Source organism: Scyliorhinus canicula, chromosome 9 (genome assembly GCF_902713615.1).
Source record: "Scyliorhinus canicula chromosome 9, sScyCan1.1, whole genome shotgun sequence".
Lineage (NCBI taxonomy): Eukaryota > Metazoa > Chordata > Chondrichthyes > Carcharhiniformes > Scyliorhinidae > Scyliorhinus > Scyliorhinus canicula.
The window spans coordinates 16,495,716-16,521,400 of NC_052154.1; the positions used below are offsets into that span (position 1 = coordinate 16,495,716).

At 49.3% G+C, this 25,685-nt stretch overlaps 1 protein-coding gene and 1 non-coding gene across 5 annotated transcripts in view; one reads left to right on the forward strand and one right to left on the reverse strand.

Annotated features, from left to right (window-relative positions):
* gse1 (Gse1 coiled-coil protein) overlaps positions 1 to 25,685 on the forward strand; it is a 663,550-nt gene that overhangs the window by 160,217 nt on the left and 477,648 nt on the right. The window lies entirely within an intron of this gene.
* trnan-guu lies at positions 19,700 to 19,773 on the reverse strand. The gene has a single exon. It is a non-coding gene; the product is annotated as a tRNA-Asn (tRNA).

Genomic DNA, 25,685 nt, shown 5'->3' on the forward strand with positions numbered 1-25,685 from the left:
ATGACCGTAGACTGCTTTTGAGGGGGGGAGCTGACTGGTGGTGGTTTAATCTGAGGATCACCACACCTCAGGCAAGGGGCAAGGTTGAGAAGGCGAGGCCCTCCTGAATAAAAGGTGAAAGACATTGAGGAATAATACCCCGTGGGATTCTCCGCTTCGCCGGCAGAGCACCCACGTCCGGCGGGATCCCCGACCGCATGGGCGTGGCCACAATGGGAAACCCCATCGGCCAGCTGCCAGAACGGAGGTATCCCGCTGCCGCCAGGAAATGGGGCTGGCGGGACAGAGAAGCCCGCCCACCATCTCCATTAGTCAGCCAATCAGCAGACATTTGACGTCATTGCCAAAAGAAGAAAAGGGGCAGTTTTTCGACATGGTCAGTTTTCCCGGGCACCGAGTGACCCAGCGGGTAGCGAGGCCAAAGCACGGCGACAAGGGTAATTTACGGTGCAGAACGTAGCCATTCAGCACAGCAGTTCTGTTCGGAGCTCACATTCCGCACGAGCCTCATCCCACCTTCCTTCAGCTCGCTCTATCATCCTTCAAAACTGAAAACGGGAACACCCGCCTTGACGTTGCTATTCTTTTCTTCTTTGTGCCTTTACCCAGCATCCCCTGATATGCATTTATGACATTCATCCCAATTACTCCTGGTGAGGGAACGACTTGCATTGATATAGGGCAGAGTTTCACGGTTCCTCCCGACAACAGGGGTTTTCCAGTCCCATCAAAGCCAAGGGACTTCTGATTGGCTGGCTGCATTTTACAGGCCCTCCACCCCACCGTGCCCGACGGTCAAATCCCACCCATGGTGTTTTTCATGACCACCAGGTGCCTCAAAAACTACTTTGTGGCCACTGTTGGAATGTAGGAAACACGGCAGAAAATCTGTGCACAGCAAGGTGCCACAAACAGCGTTACTGACTTGGTAATCTGTTTTTCTGCGCCGTTAATTGAGGCATGAATATTGGCCAGAGCACCCGGAATAATTCCCTGTCTCTCCTTTGAAATAGTGCCACGGGGAGTCTTTTACATCCACCCCAAGCAAGCAGACGGGTTTAGCACCTCATCAAAAGTCAGCGCCTCAAACATCTTCCCAGTATCCACTCTATCAAACCCCTTCATCATTTCCAAGACGTCTATCAGGTCACCCATCAGCTTTCACTGCTGTTGGAGTAAAGAAACCCAACCTGTTCAATGTTTACTGATCTTCGTGATCAGATGAACAAAGTTCAGTTGGTTTTAAAAGTATACATATTATAGAAAAGGAAAACTGGACATAATTACACCGTCTGGACATGATGAGAAGTTCTTATTGAATGGAAATGACTGACTGCATCTATTTGCAAAATATCTGTCCTCAGGTTAAATCACCACCAGTCAGCTCTCCCCCCTCAAAGTGGAAAGCAGCCTATGGTCATCTGGAACCACGGCGACTTTACCTGGCCACTCAAGCGCCAGGGTCTTGGGTTCGATTCCCGGCTTGGGTCACTGTTTGTGAGGAGTCTGCATGTTCTCCCCGTGTCTGCATGGCTTTCCTCCGGGTGCTCCGGTTTCCAACCACAAGTCCTGAAAAATGTGCTTGTTAGGTGAATTGGACATTCTGAATTCTCGCTCTGTGTACCCGAACAGGCGCCGGAGTGTGGCAACTCGGGGCTTTTCACAGTAACTTCATTGCAGTGTAAGCCTACTTGTAACAATAATTTTTTTTGTTATAAATTTAGAGTACCTAATTAATTTTTCCAATTAAGGGGCAATTTAGCGTGGCCAATCCACTTACCCTGCACATCTTTGGGTTGTGGTGGTGAAACCCACGCAAACACGGGGAGAATGTGCAAACTCCACACGGATAGTGACCCAGAGCCGGGATCGAACCTGGACCTCAGCTCCATGCAGCTGCAGTGCTACCCACTGCGCTACCATGCTGCCATACTTGTGACAATAATGAAGATTATTATTGTTATGTGCGTGAGTGTATGTATGCACACGTGTTTCACATGTGTGTGTGCGCGGGGGTGGGCGAAAATCGCTATGTGTGAGTGTGCCCATGAGATGGTATGTCCATCAGTGTGAGTGTGAAAGTCTGTATGTGCCTGTGTTTATGTGGGCATGTGTATCTGTGTGCTTGTGTGTCTGCTTGTGTATTTGCGTGCATCTATATCTGTGTGCATGTGTATCTGTGTGCATGTGTATCTGTGTGCATGTGTATCTGTGTGCATGTGTATCTGCGTGCATGTGTATCTGAGTGCATGTGTATCTGAGTGCATGTGTATCTGCGTGCATGTGTATCTGCGTGCATGTGTATCTGAGTGCATGTGTATCTGAGTGCATGTGTATCTACGTGCATGTGTATCTGAGTGCATGTGTATCTGTGTGCATGTGTATCTGTGTGCATGTGTATCTGAGTGCATGTGTGTCTGAGTGCATGTGTATCTGTGTGCATGTGTATCTGAGTGCATGTGTGTCTGAGTGCATGTGTATCTACGTGCATGTGTATCTGAGTGCATGTGTATCTGTGTGCATGTGTGTCTGTGTGCATGTGTATCTGAGTGCATGTGTATCTGAGTGCATGTGTATCTGAGTGCATGTGTATCTACGTGCATGTGTATCTGAGTGCAGTGTATCTACGTGCATGTGTATCTATGTGCATGTGTATCTGCGTGCATGTGTATCTGCGTGCATGTGTTTCTGTGTATCTGTGTGCATGTGTATCTGAGTGCATGTGTATCTGTGTGCATGTGTATCTGCGTGCATGTGTATCTGCGTGCATGTGTATCTGTGTGCATGTGTATCTATGTGCATGTGTATCTGCGTGCATGTGTATCTGCGTGCATGTGTATCTGCGTGCATGTGTATCTGTGCATGTGTATCTGAGTGCATGTGTATCTGAGTGCATCTGTATCTATGCGCATGTGTTTCTGTGTGCATGTGTATCTGTGTGCTTGTGTATCTGGGTGCATGTGTATCTGTGTGCATGTGTATCTGAGTGCATGTGTATCTATGTGCATGTGTATCTGCGTGCATGTGTATCTGAGTGCATGTGTATCTGAGTGCATCTGTATCTATGCGCATGTGTTTCTGTGTGCATGTGTATCTGTGTGCTTGTGTATCTGGGTGCATGTGTATCTGTGTGCATGTGTATCTGAGTGCATGTGTATCTATGCGCATGTGTTTCTGTGTGCATGTGTATCTGTGTGCTTGTGTATCTGGGTGCATGTGTATCTGTGTGCATGTGTATCTGAGTGCATGTGTATCTGAGTGCTTGTGTATCTGAGTGCGTGTGTATCTGAGTGCATGTGTATCTGAGTGCATGTGTATCTGAGTGCATGTGTATCTGTGTGCGTGTGTATCTGTGTGCATGTGTATCTGTGTGCGTGTGTATCTGTGTGCATGTGTATCTGTGTGCTTGTGTATCTGAGTGCATGTGTATCTGCGTGCATGTGTATCTGAGTGCGTGTGTATGTGTGCGTGTGTATCTGTGTGCGTGTGTATCTGTGTGCTTGTGTATCTGGGTGCATGTGTATCTGTGTGCATGTGTATCTGAGTGCATGTGTATCTATGCACATGTGTTTCTGTGTGCATGTGTATCTGTGTGCTTGTGTATCTGGGTGCATGTGTATCTGTGTGCATGTGTATCTGTGTGCATGTGTATCTGAGTGCATGTGTATCTGAGTGCATGTGTATCTGAGTGCGTGTGTATCTGAGTGCATGTGTATCTGAGTGCATGTGTATCTGAGTGCATGTGTATCTGTGTGCGTGTGTATCTGTGTGCATGTGTATCTGTGTGCTTGTGTATGTGTGTGCGTGTGTATCTGTGTGCATGTGTATCTGTGTGCATGTGTATCTGTGTGCATGTGTATCTGTGTGCATGTGTATCTGAGTGCATGTGTATCTGTGTGCGTGTGTATCTGTGTGCATGTGTATCTGTGTGCATGTTCTATCTGTGTGCGTGTGTATGTGTGCGTGTGTATCTGTGTGCGTGTGTATCTGTGTGCGTGTGTATCTGTGTGCATGTGTATCTGTGTGCATGTGTATCTGTGTGCGTGTGTATCTGTGTGCATGTGTATCTGAGTGCATGTGTATCTGTGTGCGTGTGTATCTGTGTGCATGTGTATCTGTGTGCATGTTCTATCTGTGTGCGTGTGTATCTGTGTGCGTGTGTATCTGTGTGCGTGTGTATGTGTGCGTGTGTATGTGTGCGTGTGTATCTGTGTGCGTGTGTATCTGTGTGCATGTGTATCTGTGTGCATGTGTATCTGTGTGCGTGTGTATCTGTGTGCATGTGTATCTGTGTGCGTGTGTATCTGTGTGCGTGTGTATCTGTGTGCATGTGTATCTGTGTGCGTGTGTATGTGTGCGTGTGTATCTGTGTGCGTGTGTATCTGTGTGCATGTGTATCTGTGTGCGTGTGTATCTGTGTGCGTGTGTATGTGTGCGTGTGTATCTGTGTGCATGTGTATCTGTGTGCGTGTGTATCTGTGTGCGTGTGTATCTGTGTGCATGTGTATCTGTGTGCGTGTGTATCTGTGTGCATACACACAGACCTAGTGAGGAACAATCAGCCAGTACTTGGTATTCAGGTTGCCAGATGGGAGATGGGCATTTAACAAGGGTACCAGGGGCTGCCGCGTACAGCTCCCTGGTGCTGCATCCCAATAGGTAGTTGATACTTGACGGAGAGAGACGATGGAAAGGAAAAAGCTGATAATTAGTGAGGTGACTGTGTAACCATATCTCAACATTCAGTGTCTGTGGGGGTCATCGACCTGAAACAACTCTGGTTCTCGCTCCACAGATGCTGCCAGGCCTGCTGAACATTTCCAGCATTTTCTGTTTTTACTTTTCAGGAACAGGGACGGGGCAGAATTGGTGTGAAAGAAAGGGAATAAAATAATCCTGTCGCACCTTGAGGCTATTTGCCACAAAATGATCCAATTGTTCCATCACTTTGCCCCACTGTCACCAGGAGCACCTCTGAGGACCGAGCAAAGGGTCTGACGACAATCAAAATAAACTCTGAACCTTCTGTATTCATGTTGTTTCGGAACTTGGCGGCAGAGGCAACTGCACAGCACCTCAAGCCCGTTTGATTACATCTGCTCCGCTCCCTCACTTGCAGCTTGATAGCCTTACAAAAAAAATCATTAGTCTCTGTCTTGAAACCCTCAACCGTCTGTATGTTCACAGGCTTTTATAGCAGAAGTCTCCGCTCCCCTTTGTGTGAAAAATCTGTCTCTTGATTTCACCCTTGAACATTGGTCTGGTCCTAATTTTAAGATTGTCCTCTCTCGCTCTGGAGAGGACGTCGTTTTGTTGAATCGATCTTCCCCCTTCCTCCTCTGTGCCCTCCCTGCTGCCAGAACAGGTCAGACACTGGGGAAAACTAATGTTTCACTGGCTGTAAAGATGGACAGAAATGTCCATGGTGAGAATCAATGTGCACACTCCACGTTACCAAGAATCTAGATCAAAGGAAATGAGTGTAATACTGAATTGCAACCACAAGATGCCACTACAGAGTCACAGTGGAGACCAATGGAGGTGCTTCTGGGAGGGTAGTGGTGGGAGGAGGGAGGGTGAGTTACTTGGATTTTAACAGGGTTCAATGTGCATTACTATAAACGCTCAGGTCAGGGGGAAGGCACAATTAACCAGGGCCGTACATAACTAAGCTGAACTGCTTTAACAGAGGCATGTACTGGTAGTTCAAGTTGCCTGCACACACTTTCCCTTGTCCAGTCGTTTCAGCATTCCTGATGTTGAGGCACCTTCTTCCTCCCTTCACTCTAGGGAGAAGCCTGACACTGTTATGTACAGGCACAGCCAGGCTTTTACCTATAGGAGGAGGTAGGTCAAAGAGCTGCTCACTGAGAGAGACTCCTGCACCTGATCTTACACATCTCCCAGCTGCCATTTGTTAGAGAGAGAGAGACATTAATTATTAATGCATGCTTCAAAAACTCTACTCCTGATTCTGGTTGATGTGGTCGCGTGTCTGTGCGCTTGTGTGCTGGACTGAGTGTGTGTGTGTGTGTGCTTGTGTACCTGCGTATACTTGCACATTGGGTGTGTATATGTGCGTGCGTGTTTGCATGCACTGCGTATTTGCATTGAATGTGTGTCTATGTGCGTTGTAGGTGTGCTTATTCTAAGTGGGTTCATGCAGCTGCTGAGGTTTTATTCTGTTGACGCTCAGAACCCACAAGCTGCAATGATGCGGCCAGCAAAGTGCAGCCTGTTATATTACCTTACGTAATATATACATTACTCTTTGAACCAGTCGAGTTGATGAAATAAACAATAGTCTTCTTTTAAAGATGAACTAATTTAATGAGTAATACTGTATAAATAATATTTGTGAGTCCTTTGTACTTAATACTCAACTAGTAAAATAAATAAAATACAGTGAAGATAACTAACTGTACAGTGTAATCATGAAATAACTTATAACTTCTCTCTCTCTAGCTAATCTATGTCTTGTCTGTTCACTCTCCTGCAGCACGCTCTCCCAGAAAGAGTGTGAAAGTCGTTCTTATACCCATCTGATAGTGAGACACCTAGTGTTGAATTGACTGTACAACATTTACATACGTTGATCATGTATATTCATACACAGAGATCACTACACAGCCCAGCGTGCAAGGGAATATGTGTTTAAAACTGGGGCAGGGTTTTAACAGCAGACATTCACCATAGCAAGAAGCTTGACTGATTTACTTTCCTCCCATAATCATTCCTCCTTCCCCAGCCCAAAACCCTTCTAAAATTTAGATTACCCAGTTATTTTTTCCAATTAAGGGGCAATTTAGCGTGGCCAATCCACCTACTCTGCACATTTTTGGGTTGTGGGGGCGAAACCCACGCAGACACGGGGAGAACGTGCAAACTCCACACGGACAGCGACCCAGAGCCGGGATCGAACCTGGGACCTCAGCGCCGTGAGGCGGTTGTGCTAACCACTAGGCCACCGTGCTGCCCTCCAAAACCCTTTCAAGAAAGAGAATAGTGCATTTATACATTGCCTATCATGACCTCAGAAGCGTTTCAGACCCAATGAAAGACTTTTGAAATGTAGCCATTTTAAAAAATAAATTTAGAGTACCCAATTATTTTTTCCAATTAAGGGGCAATTTAACGTGGCCAATCCACCTAACCTGCACATCCCCAACACCAATGAGTCCAACTGATCCACAAACTTCTTATAACATTCTACCGGGATCCTGTCCAGCCCTAGCATCTTCCCAGTCTGCATCTTCACCAAAGTGTACGTACCTCCTACAACCCCAACGACACCTCCAAACGTTCCTGCAATTCGCAACTCCTCCTCCACCTGGGAAAACTCCTATTCCTCGAAACACCTCATCATCTAAAAACCTCAACATCCCCTGTTCTCCTCCGATTTATAAAGCCCCTCATAGATGGACTGGAACACCCCGTTTACCTTTTCTGCAGCAGACAGCAATCTCCCCCCTCTCCCCCCACAACTCCCCCGGCTCCCGCACAATTCCTCTAGCAGCTTCTTGCCACCCTAACTGATGAGGAAAAAGGCAACGAGCCTTCTCCCCATACTTCCACACCACCCCCTTTACCATTCCGGTAATAGTTTGCCTTTTTGTTTTTAATACCAAAGTGGATAACTTCGCATTTATCCAAATTATACTGCGTTTGCCATTCATTTGCCCACTTACTCAACTTGTCCAAATCGCACTGAAGGATCTCTGCATCCTCCTCACAGCTCCCATCCAACATGGTGTCTTCTGCAGATTTGAAGATATTACATTTTGTTCCTTCATCTAAATCACAGTACGGTAGCACAATGGTTAGCACAGTTGCTTCACAGCTCCAGGGTCCCAGGTTAGATTCCTGGCTTGGGTCACTTTTTTAAAAATAAATTTAGTGTACCCAATTCATTTTTTTTCCAATTAGGGGGCAATTTAGTGTCGCTAATCGACCCAGACTGCACATCTTTGGGTTGTAGGGGTGAAACCCACGCTGACACGGGGAGAAAAACTGTCCGTGTGCAAACTCCACACGGACAGTGATCCAGAGCCGGGATCGAACCTGGGACCTCGGTGCCGTGAGGCAGCAGGGCTAACCCACTTGGGTTACTGTCTGTGTGGAGTCTGCACGTTCTCCCCGTGTCTGCGTGGGTTTCCTCCGGGTGCTCCGGTTTCCTCCCACAGTCCAAACATGTGCAGGTTAGGTGGATTGCCCATGCTAAATTGCTCCTTAGTGTCCAAAAAGGCTAGGTGGGATTTCTGGGTTCGGGGGGGATAAGGGGATGGTGTAGGTTTGGGTGGGTGATCTTTCCATGGGCTGGTGTGGACCCGATGGACCGAGTGGCCTCCTCCTGCACTGTAAATTTTTTGATCTATGATCTATATATTGTGAATAGCTGGGATCCTAGCACCGATCCCTGCGGTACCCCACTAGTTACTGCCTGCCGATTTGAAAAAGAACCCGTTACTTCTGACTCTTTGTTTCCTGTCTGCCAGCCAGTTTTCTATCCAGCTTAATATACCACCCCTAATCCCATGGGCTTTAATTTTACACACTAATCTTTTATGCAGAACTTTGTCAAAAGCCTTCGGAAAATCCCAATAAACCACATCCACTGGCTCCCCCTCATCAACTCTATTACTCCTCAATTACCTCCTTGAAGAATTCCAGTAAATTTGTCAAGCATGATTTCCCTTTCATAAATCCAGGCAGACTCTGTCCGATCCTGCCACTGTTCTCTAAGTGCTCTGCTATAAAATCTTTGATAATAGATTCCAGAACTTTCCCTACTCCCGACGCCAGGCGTATAATTGCGTGTTTTCTCTCCACCTCCTTTGGTCTCACTTTCAGAGAAGCAAACGTTACGTGAGAGAGAAAGAAATTAGCACGACGAGTGGTTTGGGTCTGGAATGCACTGTCTGGAAGTGCGGCGAGAGGCAGGTTCAATCGAGGCATTCGAGAGAGCATTGCGTGATTATTTGAATAGAAACAATGTGCAGGGGTACAGGGAAAAGGCAGGGGAAAGGTACTATCTTATAATGCTCACTCGTACAGACATGATGGGTCAAATAGCTTCCTGCTGCGCCATAGCAATTCTGTAATTCACTTTCTATTTTTTATCTAAATTTAGAGTACCCAATTCATTTTTTTTTTCAATAAAGGGGCAATTCAGTGTGGCCAATCCACCTACGCTGCACATCTTTGGGTTGTGGGGGTGAAACCCACGCAGACACAGGGAGAATGTGCAAACCCCGCACGGACAGTGACCCAGAGCCGGGATCGCACCTGGGACCCCGGCATTGTGAGGTAGCAGGGCTAACCCACTGAGCCACCGTGCTGCCCTGTAATTCACTTTCTTAACCAGGACGGGCAGTTGTAACAACCCAGGAGATGTTTAACCAACAGTTGACTCCTGGACAGGTGAGACCCTCAGGTCTTTCTCGATGGGTGATTTATGATCTCTTGATCTTGGTTCCTGGTCATCCCCCAGATTCTGAGCCATGTACGAGCTGCTTCAGACAGGGGAACACCGTCATTCTAAACCCAGGTGTGAGTGACGTCCGTCATTGTAATCTCATTATATATGAACAGGCGCCTATCATGCCGTGACCTGATTGAGTCACTACTGCCTGATTGATGGGGTGGACAGCACTATAGAAGCTCAGATCATTGAGATGCGTTCTAAAAAGCAGCTGCCAGCTGGTTCTACACGGAGTAGCTCGCTTTGATTCAGTGGTCAGTGCATCTTGGTCCGTTTGCCTTGTCGACCCAGTCCTAAGATTGCATCGAGCAGAACCATCCATTGCACGCTGCTAACGGCATCCCTGTTCAATAGGGATCTTCCAGCCACACCACACTCTGGGGCATTTGTTGAGCCTCTATTGTTAAATCACCGGTTACACCCAAACGTGTTCCCTTTTAGGAATCAGAGGGACTTTGGCCTTCATTTGGAGGAGTAACAAGTAGGGGTGGGCAGAGGACGATGGCCCCGGGTCTCAGGTCAGATGGCAACATCAACGTACACTTATATAGCGACCTTTTATATAATAGAACGCTCCAAGGAGCTTGTGCAGGAGCATTATCGAACAGACCATGACATTGAGTCACATGGGGAGATAATCGGTCAGGGGAATGAAAATTTGGGTCAAAGGGGTCGGAGTCAAGGAGTGTCAAGAGGAGGAGAGGGACATGGAGAGGTTTAGGAAGGAAATGCCTGAGCTTAGAGCCCACACAGCTGAATACACGGCTACCAATGGTCGAACGATTAAAATCCAGGATGCGCAAGAGGCCAGAATTGGAGGAGCACAGATGTCTCGGAGGGTTATAGGACTGTGGGAGGTTACAGAGGAATGTGGCGGGGGGGGGGGGGGGGTGCAGGCCAGGAGGAGTTTGAAAACAAGGGTGACCATCCTATGGAAAAGCTGACGATGGTGGCGGTGCTTTGCAATGCTGTGAGTGCGGGATCCATCGGGAATATGAACCCACATTCTAAAACACTGCAACGTGAGAGGCAGCAATGAAAAAAGACACCGGAGTGTCACTGGGGCCAGCAAGCTTCCCCTTCTCCAAGTCACCATGCTGAGGAACTCGGCGGTGCTCAGCTTGTGCACCCTTGCCGGGCGGCACGGTGGCGATGTCGTTAGCACTGTTGCCTCACGGGGCCGAGGACCCGCGTTCGATCCCGGCCCCCGGGGTCACTGTCGGTGTGGAGTTTGCACATTCTCCCCGTGTCTGCGTGGGTCTCACCCCCACAAACCCTAAAAGATGGGTAGGGTTGGCGGATTAGCTCCGTTAATTGTAAATAAAAAATGAATTGGGTACTTTAAATTTTTTAAAAAACTTTTCCAACCTTGCACGAGAGAACAGAATATACCCTGGGTTGAGCCAACCTAACTTCCTACAAGTCAGTGTTGGAGCCTGGTCTCAGTGGCCCAGTAACACACCAAACCACAGGTTCACCAACTGGTCCCGTTTAATTGCAACCTCTTAATTTTTTAAAATAAATTTAGAGTACCCAATTTATTTCTCCCAATTAAGGGGCAATTTAGCACGGCCAATCCACCTACCCTGCATATCTTTGGGTTGTGGGGGTGAAACCCACGCAGACACGGGGAGAATGTGCAAACTCCACACGGACAGTGACCCAGAGCCGGGATTGAACCTGGGACCTCGGCGCCGTGAGGCAACAGTGCTAACCACTGCACCACCGTGCTGCCCCAATTGCAATCTCTTCTATAGCGTTCCCCACCTTGTGACCAGACTCTTGAGTTTCAAATGGAGTAAACAGCACCAGGGCATCATAATGTGCCTTCATTGTTTGGGAGTAAACTGTAGCCTCTTGTACTTGTTTGTTGTCAGTTAAATTCTATGAATCAGAGAATTCATTTGTTTTTGTGATCTACCTCTCTGCAAATACACAGCACGAGGCCACTGATCTGTTTGTCTAATCCCTCCACAATTCCAGCTCCCTCAAATTAGTTAAAACCTGGCATATTATGCAGCAAGCAAGAAACAAATCCAGCCCTGGAGCGGGATGCGAAGCCTTTCATAATTTAATGCACACTGATGTTTCCCTGCTGCTGCGGGTTGTTAGCTGACACCTCGGGGCGAGGACAGATTTCCTCCTGTGGGGAGTAGCGGTGCGACGGGTCTCTGGTCCGTGAACAGGTCCAGGCCCAAATAGGGCATGTTTGCAGTCGAGGCAAGGTGTTGATCTGTCCTGCTGCATAACATCTGGAAGCTCGTGTAGTGGATTCTCGCCCTCTCAAGCTCTCTCTTCCCCCCCCCCCCCCATCCCCCCAGGGGTCCGGCTCCAAACTAATTACTAAATCCTTTCAGTCGAACGCAATTAAGGTTTGCGCAGCCACTTGGAGCAGACTTCGCGTAAGGCGTCAGCCTTTTGGGCTTGGTTTCCATGCACTCGTGCAGTAGGATTGGAGTCCCCACAGTAGGTCAGCAAGTTAACCCGCGAACTGGCTGAGCCATCTCGGTGGGGCTGGGGGGGGGGGGGGGGGGGGGGGGGGGTCTGGGGGGGTCTCTGATTCCGTCACTGTGGCGGGCACATGTCATTGTCACGTTTCACTTCAGGTACCACTGCCGCCTCAGAGTTAGAAAGTGACGGCCTCAAGTTGCACTCCTCAGAGACTGAAGCACAAATTCCAGGTTGATATTCCCAGTGCGGTCCTGAGGGAATGTTGCATCCGAGCCCTAAGGGGCAATTTATCATGGCCAATCCATCTAACCTGTGCATCTTTTGGACTGTGGGAGGAAACCGGAGCACCCGGAGGAAACCCACACAGACACGGGGAGATCGTGCAGACTCCACACAGACAGCCACCCGAGGCTGGAATCGAACCCGGTCCCTGGCGCAAATCCCTTTCATTGCCTACATATTAATAGTTCTACATTTCCAAAGTTTTCAACCAGCTGCAAAGCACTTGGAGACATCCTGAAGTGGTTAAAGGCAGCATATAAATGCAAGTCTTTCTTGTTTGGATTGCCCTGGGTTTCCCAATTGTCATCCATCGGCCATGGGTGCTGCTGCAGATACCACGGATGGGATTCTCCGATCCTGTGCCGGGTCGGAGAATTGTCGGGGGGGGGGGGACGCCATGCCGCTCCGACGCCGGGCCGCCGATTCTGAGGTGACCGGAGAATCGGCGCCAATCGCACCCGCGGGGTTGTCGCCGCGTCGGTCGGGGGCCATCGAAAGCGGCCCCCCCCCGGCGATTCTCCATGCCTCGCCAGGCCAAGTGCCCGCTGTGTTCGGCCGAGTCCTGCCTGCGTGGGTTATGTACGGTCCTACCCAGCGGGACCTCGGACTTCTGGCTGCGGGGTGGGGGGGGGGGGGGATCTGGCTTCGGGAGGGGGGAGACCTCCACTGTGGCCAGGCCCGCGATTGGGGCCTACCGATCGTCAAGTGGGCTAATTCCGACGGGGGGGGGGGGGGGGGGGGGGGGGCTCAGTTCCTCCGTGCCGGGTCCCTGTAGGGCTCCGCCATATTGTCCGGGGGCCGGCGCGGAGACAGCAACCCACGCGCATGCGCGGACCTGTGGACCTGTGCTGCCGTGGCGCGCATGCGTAGTCCCGCGCCGGCCGTGGTGCACTGGTTTACGAGCGCTGGAGCAGCCAACACCACTCCGGTGCCGTACTAGCCTCCTAGGAAGGGGTGGAATGCCTGGGCCTGGGGGCGCGTTGACGCTGGAGTCGCTCACACCGCTTTTGACGCAGGCGGAGAATCCCGGCCGAGGGCTGTGATAGCCCCCGTGGTTGAATAGCCTGGCCACGCACACTCTCACCTTTTTTGGGATTATGTCGGATTAGCAAATCGAGGAGGGGAAGTAGGATATTTGCTGAGGGACACGGAGAACAAATGAGCGTTCATGTGGCAAGGCTGCTGGGAACAAGTCTGGACAGGTTAGCTGGGCTGGGTTTCTGCCGTAAAGGGATCCTATAGCAATGAAACACAGAGCAGACAAAAAGGTTTGCACCCTGTGCTGTCAGGAAGGATTTTCTTCTTTGTTTTTTTTTTGTTGTTGCACTGATCAAGGTGAGGGTTTGAATGCCTGCTGGTGAATTCAAGTCTTCCCTTTCAGGATTAGGCACTCCCAGGGAATAGCCCGGGGCAGAATGTAATGTACAGCAGGAATGCACCTGAGCAGCTCCTGGGAAATACTCAGGGAGTCCGGTAATAATAGCTTCATTGAAAATCTGAAGGCAGTTTCGCCAACACTTCGGGTTGGGGGCAGGGCCAAGGGAAATGCCGATTCAGGGGAACCACAGATTTGAGCCAGGGAGGTGGGATGGAAATTTCCGGAAATGGGAAGAGAAGGGGATTAAGACGCTAAAAGATTTATTTCTTAGGTTTTGGCTTGCAGGATTGAAGGAGCTGGAAGGGGGTAGTGTCGGCGGTTTCCGGAGCTATTTTGGAAGAGGATAAGGCACCACTGGAAGGGATCAAAGCAAAGTGTGAGGAAGAGTTGGGAGAGGTTATAGAGTAGGGGTCTGTTGTGTAAATGTCTCCACCTCGTGCGCGAGGTTGGGGCTGATACAGCTGAAGGTGGTATACAGAGCACACCTCACGAGGGCGAGGATGAGCCGATTCTTTGAAGGAGTAGAAGATGTGGGTGAACGTTGCTGGAAGGGGGGGGGGGGGGGGGGGGGGGGCTGCTAATCACGTTCATATAATTTGGTCCTGTCCAAAGCTTGGGGAGTACTGGAAGGAGGTTTTTAGGGTAATCTCCAAGGTGGTGCATGTGAAACTGGACCCGGGTCCACGGGAGGCCATATTCGGGGTGTCGGATCAGCCAGGGTTGGAAACGGGTGCAGAGGCAGATATCATAGCCTTTGCCTCGTTGATCGCCCGAAGGCGGATCCTGTTGGGATGGAGAGCAGCCTCTCCACCCTGTGCCCTGGTGTAGCGGGGGGAACCTGTTGGAATTCTTGTGGGAAAAAAAATTCTTCTCTGGATCCCTAATTCAGGATTGACTGGCAATCTCCATCAGGGAACTCAGGACATTGCTGGCATTGGAAAGAGGACCTTAGTGCCCTGCTGGGGCAGAGCTGGGTCGAGTGCTCTTCCCAGGCTATAAACAATAATCAGCAGTGATTGCACTCCAGGCTCAGATACTTTTTTTTTTTTTAAATTTTAGATTACCCAATTATTTTTTCTATTAAGGGGCAATTTAGCGTGGCCAATCCACCTACTCTGCACATTTTTGGGTTGTGGGGGCGAAACCCACGCAGACACGGGGAGAATGTGCAAACTCCACACGGACAGTGACCCAGAGCCGGGATCGAACCTGGGACCTCAGCGCCGTGAGGCGGTTATGCTAACCACTAGGCCACCGTGCTGCCCTCAGGCTCAGATACTTAATTGAACAACCAAATCGCACACAGCAACTCACCCAAAAGTTGCCCCCCCCGGTCTCCCCAGCAATGCAGCACCCCCTTCGTGCTGCACTCGAGTATCAGCTTCGATTATGTGCCCAAGTCTTTGGAGAGGGACCACTTGTAAGTACAAATTTGACCATGCACGCGTGCAAGCAGGAACCTGTGCCCCCAGCGTGACTGGCATTTCACCCCCACAACCCAAAGATGTGCAGGTTAGGTGGATTGGCCACGTTAAATTGCCCCTTAATTGGAAATAATGAATTGGATATTCTAAATTTATTTATTTTTAAAAAAAATTGGTTAGGTCTCGGGGGTGGGGGCGGGGAACCTCTGGTAGGAGGTGGGATTTGGCAGAGGCGGCAGGTAATGGCACTTAATGTCCAATGACGTAACCAGGGCACCAGGGTTATGGCGCAGCAGCAGTTTGACCTCCTCCAGCCAGTTGTGTGGGGCTGATACTTTGAGAAACCAACAGCGTAGCACCGATCTCATGCAATATATAAGTGCCTTAAAAGCACTCTGCAAACCCACACAAAGTGCTCACTCTATAACACTTCCTTCCCTTCCCTGTAAATAGTCTCTGGTGTAACATGTGGTGTTATTTATAAGTACTTTGCAAAAAAAAAAATGAACCTCTTTCAGATGTTTTTCAGCGTAAGTCACTTTTTGTATATCTCCCAAAGGCAGTCTCACAGAAAAGAGCTGCTGTATTAAACATTTTATTTTCCTTGCTTTCATGGTTTTAGCCTGTCTTTTACTTTCGCCATGGTTACCAACGGGGCAAAGTAGTTTCTCACAATACTGGACAATTCCTCGTTATGCTGATTTATCACACAGTTGAGAGACAATAGGAGTGCAAATTAGAATTAAATGGATGTATTCCATTTCGGTCCTGCGTTATGTATGTTATCCTGGATTATCTTGTCTCGTTTTAAGAAGAGCTTCTTTAAACATGTGGGACTGTAAATAACACTGATGGGGTTCTGTGAGTTTAAGCGTTTTTGCTTTTTCTGCTGCCACTTGAGTGGTTAAAGGCCCGTGCTTCGACATTCTCGGCCTGAAATCCTGAAGGAGAAGAGAGTTGGAAGGTGGCAAGACTGGGGTGAAGTGAGGGCCGGGTACCATAGTAACTGGGCTTGGGTGGCAGTGTGGGTGCGGAGGGGAGAGGAGAGAGAGATGGGGCTTCTTTTGTATTCCTTGGTATCCCATTTTGCGGTACCTCCTGTATTCTTGGTCCTTCTGGGATTGGGAGGAAGGGTGCGGGTTTGGGGCATTTTCCGGAAAGGGGGTGGTGGGGGGGGGGGGGGGGGGGGGGGGGGAGTTGGGCAGACAGCGTGGGACGGAATGTGAATTAAAGAAAGTGGGGGATTGGGGGCCTGGACTAGTCTCAGTAAACGTGAGTCTGTCCTTGCTTAGCTCGCCTTGCCTCCCCGCCCCCTCTAGATCAGCTCCAGTGACAGATGTAACAGTGATTTGTTTGGAAGCTGTCATTCTATAATAGGGGCCTGTGAACAAGGGTCAGCCTCCAAGTAGTCGGGTACACACAGCTGCATTTCACTCCGACTGTATTATTAGTCATTCTGCTGTCAATTAACAAGCATGGTTCCTATAAAGAGTAAATGTCACTATCGGGACCCCTTTTAATAGGTCAGCCTACAGTGCAGCTATTAATAACAGCCTCAACTTTGCTGACAGTCCTTTAGATGATGCAACCGCCTACGGTGACATTGCTGCTGAAGAGGTGGCTTTCCTCAGTGTTGTGTGGCGACAATTTGAACTTGGCGACGGACACAGTAGCAAGGTAGCACCGTGGTTAGCACAATTGCTTCAGAGCTCCAGGGTCCCAGGTTCCATTCCCGGCTTGGGTCCCTGTCTGTGCACGTTCTCCCCGTGTCTGCGTGGGTTTCCTTCGGGTGCTCCGGTTTCCTCCCACAGTCCAAAGGTGTGCAGGTTAGGTGGATAGGCCGCGCTAAATTGCCCTCAGGTTAGGTGGGGTTTCGGGGATGGGGTGGAGGTGTGGGTTTAGTGGGTGCTCATTCCAAGAGCCGGTGCAGACTCGATGGGCCGAATGGCCTCCTTCTGCACTGTAAATTCTATGATGATTCTTTCTTTTAAAAAAAAATTTAGAGTACCCAATTCATTTTTTCCAATTAAGGGGCAATTTATCGTGGCCAATCCACCTACCCTGCACATCTTTAGGTTGTGAGAGTTAAACCCACGCAATCACGGGGAGAATGTGCAAAATCCAGAAGGACAGTGACCCAGAGCCGGGATCGAACCTGAGACCTCGGCGCCATGAGGCAGCAATGCTAACCACTGCGCCACCATGCTGCCCTTTCTATGATGATTCTAACAGCCCACCAGTGTCCTGAACAGCAAACCTCACCACATGCAGTATTCAATCTGTCTGCCTTTTTACACAATGCGCAAACACACCAGCATCTTGGACTATGACTGTGCCATTAAACTGACTGTTGCTAAACACCAAAGGCCTGTGTCTAATCCAAGAGATCACACAGTCCCCAGACCCCTCGCTGCAGAATCAAAACTTTTTTGGCACATCCGTATCTTCCAATCTTTTTATTAACTGACACAAAGAGCATCATCGCTTCCAATGCACCAGTTCAGCCTTTGGCGAACCGAGAAAAAGAATATTTAAGGAGCAGGACCACAACCCAGATTACGGTCATGGTTTTGCTGGGCAGCAGAGATCCCCATGCTCCTATATGCTTTGGAGACTTGGATGACACACAGTAGACACCTCACTGCATTAGAGAAATATCACCAGCGGTGCCTTCGCAAGATCCTCTAGACCCGGTGGCAGGAAAGGTGGTCCAACAGCAGCGTCCACTCCCAAGCCAATATGCCCATTATCGAGGGCAATGCACTAAAAACCAGCTCCACTGAGTGGGACATGCCAAGCGTATGTACGACACCAGAATCCCAAAGCGACTGCTCCATTCAGAACTCAGCCCTGGCAGGAGACTTCCAGGAGGGTAATGGAAATACTTTTGGGATGTCTCAAAGCATCCCTGAGGAGGTCAAACATCCCTGAAGGGGTCAAATATCCCTGAAGGGGTCAAATATCCCTGAAGAGGTCAAACATCCCTGAAGGGGTCAAACATGCATGTCAACTCATGTTTCCACCACACTTTCAGGCAACGTGTTCCAAATTTTCTTCTATTAATTTATGGGATGTGGGCGTTGCTGGCTAGGCAAGCATTTATTGCCCATCCCTAGCTGCCCTTGAGTAGGTGGGAGTGAGCTGCCTTCTTGAACCGCTGCAGTCCCTGAGGTGTAGTTACACCCACAGCGATGGTAGTGAGGGATTCCAGGCTTTTGACCCAGTGACAGTGCAGGAATTGCCTTGCGACCGACCAAAATGGGGAAGATTAATTCAAAAAGGCAGCAGAGACATGGAAGCATGGAGAGGTACAGTTGAGGTGACGGAGAGAATGTACAAACCTCCAAACATCTCATCGTTGCTCCTTCAAGGAGCACCTGCTCTGCATGTGGTAGACTCTCCAGATCGCACAGTGGACTGATCAGCCATCTCAGAACCCATCAAACCAGAATGGAAACAAATCATCCTCGATCCCAAGAGACTGCCAAAGAAGGAGAATTCACTTAGTGGGGCTGGCAGACATAGTCCACCTGCGACTGCTTTCATATTGAGTGTCATACCATGTCGCCTGAGCCAGCTCCTGGGTCTGGGTCAAGCAATGGCAATCCAAATGTAAACTCACCAGATTGACTACAACTCCATGACTCAAAATTAGACAACACAGTTCAAGGCCATTTGGTGAGAGGCTCGGGATGTGTCCGGGGTGGGGGAGGCGGTAAGGGAAGGGGCTTTCTGGGATGGGTGACACGGCTGGTGTGGGTGGTCCTGAAGTCTGCCGCCAAGTTCCTAGAGGGCTGTATTGGTCTGCGTCAGATCTTTGAAAGAGCCATCCAATTAGTCCCATTCCTCTGTTATTTCTTCATCGCCCTGCAGATTCATCACCTTCAAGTACATACCGATTCCCTTTCAAACTCTTATCGCTGAATCCGCTTCCACCAGCCTTTGCGGCAATGTATTCCAGGTTTTTGAAAATTCATTTACGGGATGTGAACGTCGCAGGTTAGGCCAGCATTTATTACCCATCCCTAGTTGCCCTTCAGAAGGTGGTGGTGAGCTGACTTCTTGAACTGCTGCAGTCTCTGAGGTGTAGGTACTCCCACAGTGATGTTAGGGAGGGAATTCCAGGTTTGACCCAGCAGCAGTGAAGGAACGGTGAGATATTTCCAAATCAGGATGGTGAACGACTTGGAGGGGAACCTCCCGGCGGTGGGGTTCCCAGGTATCTGCTGCTCTTGTCCTTCTGAATCGTAGCGGCCGTGGATTTGAAATGAAAATCGCTTATTGTCACAAGTAGGCTTCAAATGAAGTTACTGTGAAAAGCCCTTAGTCGCCACATTCCGGCGCCTGTTCGGGGAGGCTGGTATGGGAATTGAACCATGCTGCTGGCCTGCCTTGGTATGCTTTAAAAGCCAGCGAATTAGCCCAGTGTGCTAAATCAGCCCCTATGAATTTACAGTACCCAATTCAACTTTCCAACTGAGGGGTAATTTAGCGTGGCCAATCCATCTTTCTGGGTTGTGGGGGTGAAACCCATGCAGACACGGGGAGAATGTGCAAACTCCACATAGACAATGACCCAGGGCCAGGATTCGAACCCGGGTCCTCAGTGCCGTAGGCAGCAATGCTAACCACTGTGCCACCGTGCTGCCCTAAAACACTTCATCCGGGGGTGGGATAACACTTCGTCTCTGGGTGGGATCGAACCAACAACCTTGCGGTTAACAGCCGACCGCGCTAACCGATTGCGCCACAGAGACGAGGAGCTTCCTGAGAGGAAGGTGCTTCCTAAGGAACCTTGGTGAGTTCCTGCAGTGCAGCTTGCAGATGGTACACATGTTGGCCACTGTTCGTCGGTGGTGGAGGAATTGAATGTTCATGGAAGGGGTAGCAATCAAACAGTCTGCATTGCCCTGCATCATAACAATCACTGCATTAAACAATCCCTTCATCTCCCTCTGTAGGTCCTTTGACAATTATCTTAAATCTGTGTTCCCCCCCCCTACAGCCAGTTACCCATCTGTCAGTGTAAACAGTGTTTCCTTATTACTACAAAAGCCCTCATAATTTCAAACACGGGGCAACACAGTGGTTAGCACTGTTGCCTCACAGCGCTGATGTCCCAAGTTTGATACCGGCTCTGGGTACTGTCCGTGTGGAGCTTGCTCATTTTTCCCGTGTTTGCGTGGGTTTCGCCCCCACAACCCAAAGATGTGCAGGGTAGGTGAATTGGCCATGCCAAATTGCCCCTTAATTGGAAAAAATTATTTGAGTACTTTAAATTTATGCAACAAAAAATAATTTCAAACTCTGCAGTGAAATCTCCTTTTAACTGGGGACACCATGTGGGTGCAGTGGGTAGCATTGCTCCCTACGATGCTGAGGACCCGGGTTCAATCCCGGCTCTGGGTCACTGTCCGTGTGGAGTTTGCACATTCTCCCCGTGTCTGCATGGATTTCACCACATCACCTCACCACCCCAAAATGTCACGGCCCCACTGTGACATGGGGAGGAAGGTTGCAGGGATTTTACTCATCAGGGTGCTGAGGCTGGAGAGTCCTTGAGTGCCTGCTGCCCAGTCTCCTCACTTTTCTCTCGCATATCCGCCTCGCTCTCAGTGCAGGTGCCGCTCCTGCTCCTATCCCGCGGGCTCCGTGGCTCTCATCTTATACGGAGTCAGAATCATCAGCTCAGGCATCCACCATCTGTTTGCTCTCACTCACGGTGGTTGTGGGCGAGCTTCTCCTGCTGGAATACAAATGGGGATAATGTGTATTGGACGCCTGGCCAATGGCACCTAGCCTTTGTGGTCACTGTGCCTAAGCAGGGAGGGGTTCTGATGAGGAGTGCTGGGGGGTGGAGGGGGGGGGGAGGGGGGGGGGCAGTTTGAGGAAGCTGGTGGGAGGTCAGGTCCTGCGGGCCCCCTCCGTAAATCTTAGGCTATGTTTTCCTTGCTGCCATCCTCCTGGTTTGAGTGAGTGAAAGTGCCGTGGAGCTGTTTAGATGCAGCTTCGTTGAAGTGTTCAGATTAAACCCTGGGGTGAGCAAATCTCACGCCTCAGGTGCAGCGTTTTTCAGGCGGAGAAAATCATTTTCAAAGTGTCTGAAAATTGCGGCCCGGGCCAACAGGGCCGACGGGAATCGCACTGAATTTCTCGCTGAAGGTGACACTTTGTCAGTTTGTCGGAAGTTTCCGCCTAATACTCCATTTCGCTCTCCACAGGTGCTGCCTGACCTCCTGAGTATTTTCTGCTTCTATCCTTTTTATCTGGAGTTGGGGTGGTTCTGGTTTCCTCTTCCTGAGATTGGGTTGCTTACTGGGAGAAACAAAGGCATCCCCGCAGGGCCAGTCTTAGCGAAGCACCCACATTCGTCCTGGGGGGTTGCCGCTGTCTGCAGCTGGGGTCCTTCCACAAGGTCTGGGTCCCATGTGACATAACAGAGGCTGGAACAAAGAAGGAGGTGCTCATCAGTTCCAGTTTGGCTCCGCGATGTCTGTTGTGGTTCAGCTCCAACCCTTGGGATCATTAACGGCTTTGTAAGGTCGTTCTGCTGACGGTATATCAAATATCTAAGGAGTGCATAACAGAAAGCGCCAAAAGGGTTTATGGAAGAGCTGAGACGACAGTCGCGGTTTACAATCCCTTCATTCACACCTAAACCTTAACCATGCTGGAACCTCCCCCCTGACAAGTCACTGAGGCAAATGGGAGCAGAAGAAGATAGAATTGCCAGTTTAATGCCATTTGTGGGAACTTCAGTGGCAGCTGCCATGCGGAGAGGGACTGAATACTTGAACAAATATGAGCTGGTCAGAGAGAGCCAACTTGGATCTGTGAAAAGTAGCTCATGTCTGACTCATAATCTAGTGGCAATATTGAGGAGGGTGGATGAGGAAGAGTCTATGGATATTGCTGATATGTATTTCCAGGAGCCATTTGACAAAAGGTCTACACAAAAGCAACAAGAGATCAGTTGTTAACTTTAAACCTGCGACGTGCAGCACGGTGGCACAGTGGTTAGCACTGCTGCCTCACGGCTCTGAGGTCCCAGGTTCGATCCCGGCTCTGGGTCACTCTCCGTGTGGAGTTTGCACATTCTCCCCGTGTTTGCGTGGGTTTCGCCCCCACAACACAAAGATGGGCAGGGTAGGTGGATTGGCCACGCTAAATTGTCCCTTAATTGGAAAAAATGAATTGGGTACTCTAAATTATTTTTAATAAATAAAAATAAAAACATTTTTAAAAAAAATTGAAACCTGCATTCGATAATTTTTTGTTCAGCAAAGGTATTAAGGGGTATGGGTCAAGGGCAGGTATAGGGAGTTAGGTCACAAATCAGTCATGATCTCATTGATTAACGGGCCAGGCTTGAGGGCTGAACGGCCCACAACGTGGGTTAGTAATTTGTTGGGAGGGATAAACAGAGAGGTGGGGGTAAAGGAAACATTCTCTGAGTGACAGGATGTGACGGGTGATGCTCGTTGGGGACCTGTATTGGGGGATCCAGTTTTTAAACATTTTCATCAATGACTTGGATGAAGTGTTGTATATCTAAGTTTGCAGGTGACATTACGCTGTGTGTGTATGTATGTGTGGGGTGGGGGTGGTGATTGGCTGTGGGAGGGATTGACATTTAAATTTTGTTGGTGGAGGCAAAAGGTTACAAAGGGGTGGAGGCAATTTGAATGAGCGGTCAGGGCCTTTGCAGATTGGGTTTAATGTGGGAAAGTGTGAGATCATCCACTTTGGAGCCAAGACGTTTTCTGTCAGGGACTGTGAAGGTGCTAAGCAAGGATTTGACTGTCCAAATACTCAAAACACAGTAAAGGCAGGTGCACAGGTACAGAGGTTAACCCAAAAGGAATAATGAAATGTCGGCCTTTATCTCTATGGGTTTGGCATCCAAAGTGGAGGAAGTGATGCTTCAGTTGGACAAAGCCTTGGTCAGACCCCGTCTGGAGTATAATATAATAATCATCTTTACTGTCACAAGTGGGCTCACATTAACACTGCAATGAAGTTACTGTGAAAAGCCCCTAGTCGCCACATTCCGGCGCCTGTTCGGGTACACTGAGGGAGAATTCAGAACGTCCAATTCACCTAACAAGCTCGTCTTTCGGGACTTGTGGGAGGAAACCGGAGCACCCGGAGGAAACCCACGCAGACACGGGGAGAACATGCAGACTCCGCACAGACAGTGACCCAAGCTGGGAATATTTTCTTCAGTTTAGACATCAGGCCACAGCAAGGATATATCAAAGATTCATAAAGCAGAATAAAGGAGTCAATTGAAAGCAGGAAGGGTAGAGTCTGAAAATTGGACTTGTGCCTTTTAGGAGTAAAATCCAGAATCACCTTTTCACACAAAGTGGGGTGGAAATCCAGATGTGGGGCCTTAATGAAAAACCTCAGCTGGTACGGGGATTGAACCCACGCTGTTGGCCTCGCTCCGCAGCATGAGCCAGCTGTTCAGCCAACTGACCTAAGCCAGTGTGCTATAGGCTGCACCCATATGGCAATCAAGGCATCAGCATGTGAGCCAGGTGCTTTCATCAACAGAAAGGGGTTCCACTCAATGAATGTTCAGATTGTCTGTGACCCCAGGACATGGTTCCCCCAAGTTTGTGCCTGTTACCCTGGCAGCTCACTTGGTGCTTACATCTTGCTGCACCTTGCAGGAACCAAGGCTGTCCATGGCTCCCGCGTGATTGGATAGATAGCTCCCGGGTGACAAGGCAAATGCACGCCATGCTGGTGGGCGAGCTGCCTCTTGTCTCTGTGGGCTGCTCTCAGAGCACTCTTAAGGCCTCCCACACCTTGGCCACCCTGCTGCCCTGCACTAACTGATCATGTGCTTCTCCTCTTGAAGAGCAGCTGATGACCCCACTCTGACACCCAAGAACTGAGTCTGAAGAGAGATACAACAGGAGACATGCCCCCACAAGGGCTGTGGTGGAAAGGACCATTGGGCTGCTGAAGATGCATTTCAGACGCCTGGACTGTTCTGAGGGATCACTGCAGTCTTCCCCAGAGCGTGTCTCCCTCATAGCTGTCACGCGCTGCACCCTGCACAAACTGCCTCTGGCAAGGAGAGACCCAGTGGAGGCTGAGGAAAGTGAGGCAGCTCCACAGGCCAGGGAGGATGACTCCAGTGATGGGGCAGAGGAAGAGCCTGGGGACACATAGGGTGAGGACCTCATTGGTGAATGTCAGGAACATTAAGGGAATCAGGGACAGGAAGGATGCTTTAATCCAGCAAACCTTCAGTTAAGCACCCAAGACATCAATGCTTAATTGATCCAATGGCAAAGTCTTATCTGCAAAAAATCATTAAATGAGAGCCCAACCCAGAACTCCATCCAGCTACAAGCCTGTGCAACATCTGATAGCTATTCAAAACATCCAGTCAACTCAGCCCAGTAAAGTAAATAAAATGTTTATTTACTGATTCTGGGATACATCTTAAGTTGTGGGTAACATTTAAAAAATAACAGATTGATGTTTGAACATAGAACGTACAGTGCAGGAGGAGGCCATTTGGCCCATCGAGTCTGCACTGACCCACTTAAGCACTCAGTTCCACCCTATCCCTGTAACCCATTTACATTGTATATGTTGTGTTGCCCTCTTATGTATTTTCTTTTATCCCCTTTTCTTCTCATGTACTTAATGATCTGTTGAGCTGCTTGCAGAAAAATACTTTTCACTGTACCTCGGTACACGTGACAATAAACAAATCCAATCCAATCCAATCCAATAACCCCATCTCACTTTTTTGGACTAAGGGCAATTTAGCATGGCCAATCCACCTAACCTGCACATCTTTGGAAGGAAACCGGAGCACCCGGAGGAAATCTACGCAGACACAGGGAGAACGTGCAGACTTTGCACAGACAGTGACCCAGTGGGGAATTGAACCTGGAACCCAGCACTGTGAAGCCACAGTGCTATTCACTTGTGCTACCGTGCTACGCATTTCTCTGCTTATAGGTCCCCTTGAAGATTGGCTGTGCCAAGTTCAAGGCATGTATTTAATGCCAAAAAAAACAAATGAATGAAGTCTCTGGGGAAGTATCATATTGACCCACATATGTGGAGCCAATTTGAACATGGTGGGATTGAAAGGAAAGAAGTTACATTTAGATAGTGCCCTTTACATTACGTCAGTCCCAAAACACTTAACAGCCAATTAAGTATGTATGGTTTAGGATTCTGTACACCCGACTATCTCTGCCATGAGGTTCAGCTCAAGAAAGAGTTGTTGAGGGGCTGAATGGCTTTACTAATGTTCTTGTCAACAACAACTTGCATTTAGTAGCATCTTCAATGAAGAAATGGGGCGGCATGGTGGCGCAGTGGTTAGCACTGCAGCCTCACAGCGGCAGGGACGCTGTCTGTGTGAGTCTCCCCGTTTCGACCGGGTGCTCCGGTTTCCTCCCACAGTCCAAAGATGTGCAGGTTAGGTGGATTGGTCAATCTGAGCTGCCCCTTAGTGTCCAAGAGTTTAGGTTGGGTTACGGGGATAGAGTGGGGGCTTGAGCCTCGATAGGGTGATCTTTCAGAGGGTCAGCGCCGACTCGATGGACCGAATGGCCTCCTTCTACACTGTAGGGATTCTATGATTCTATAAATTGTTCCAAGATGCTTTACAGGAGTGTCTTTGCCTTTG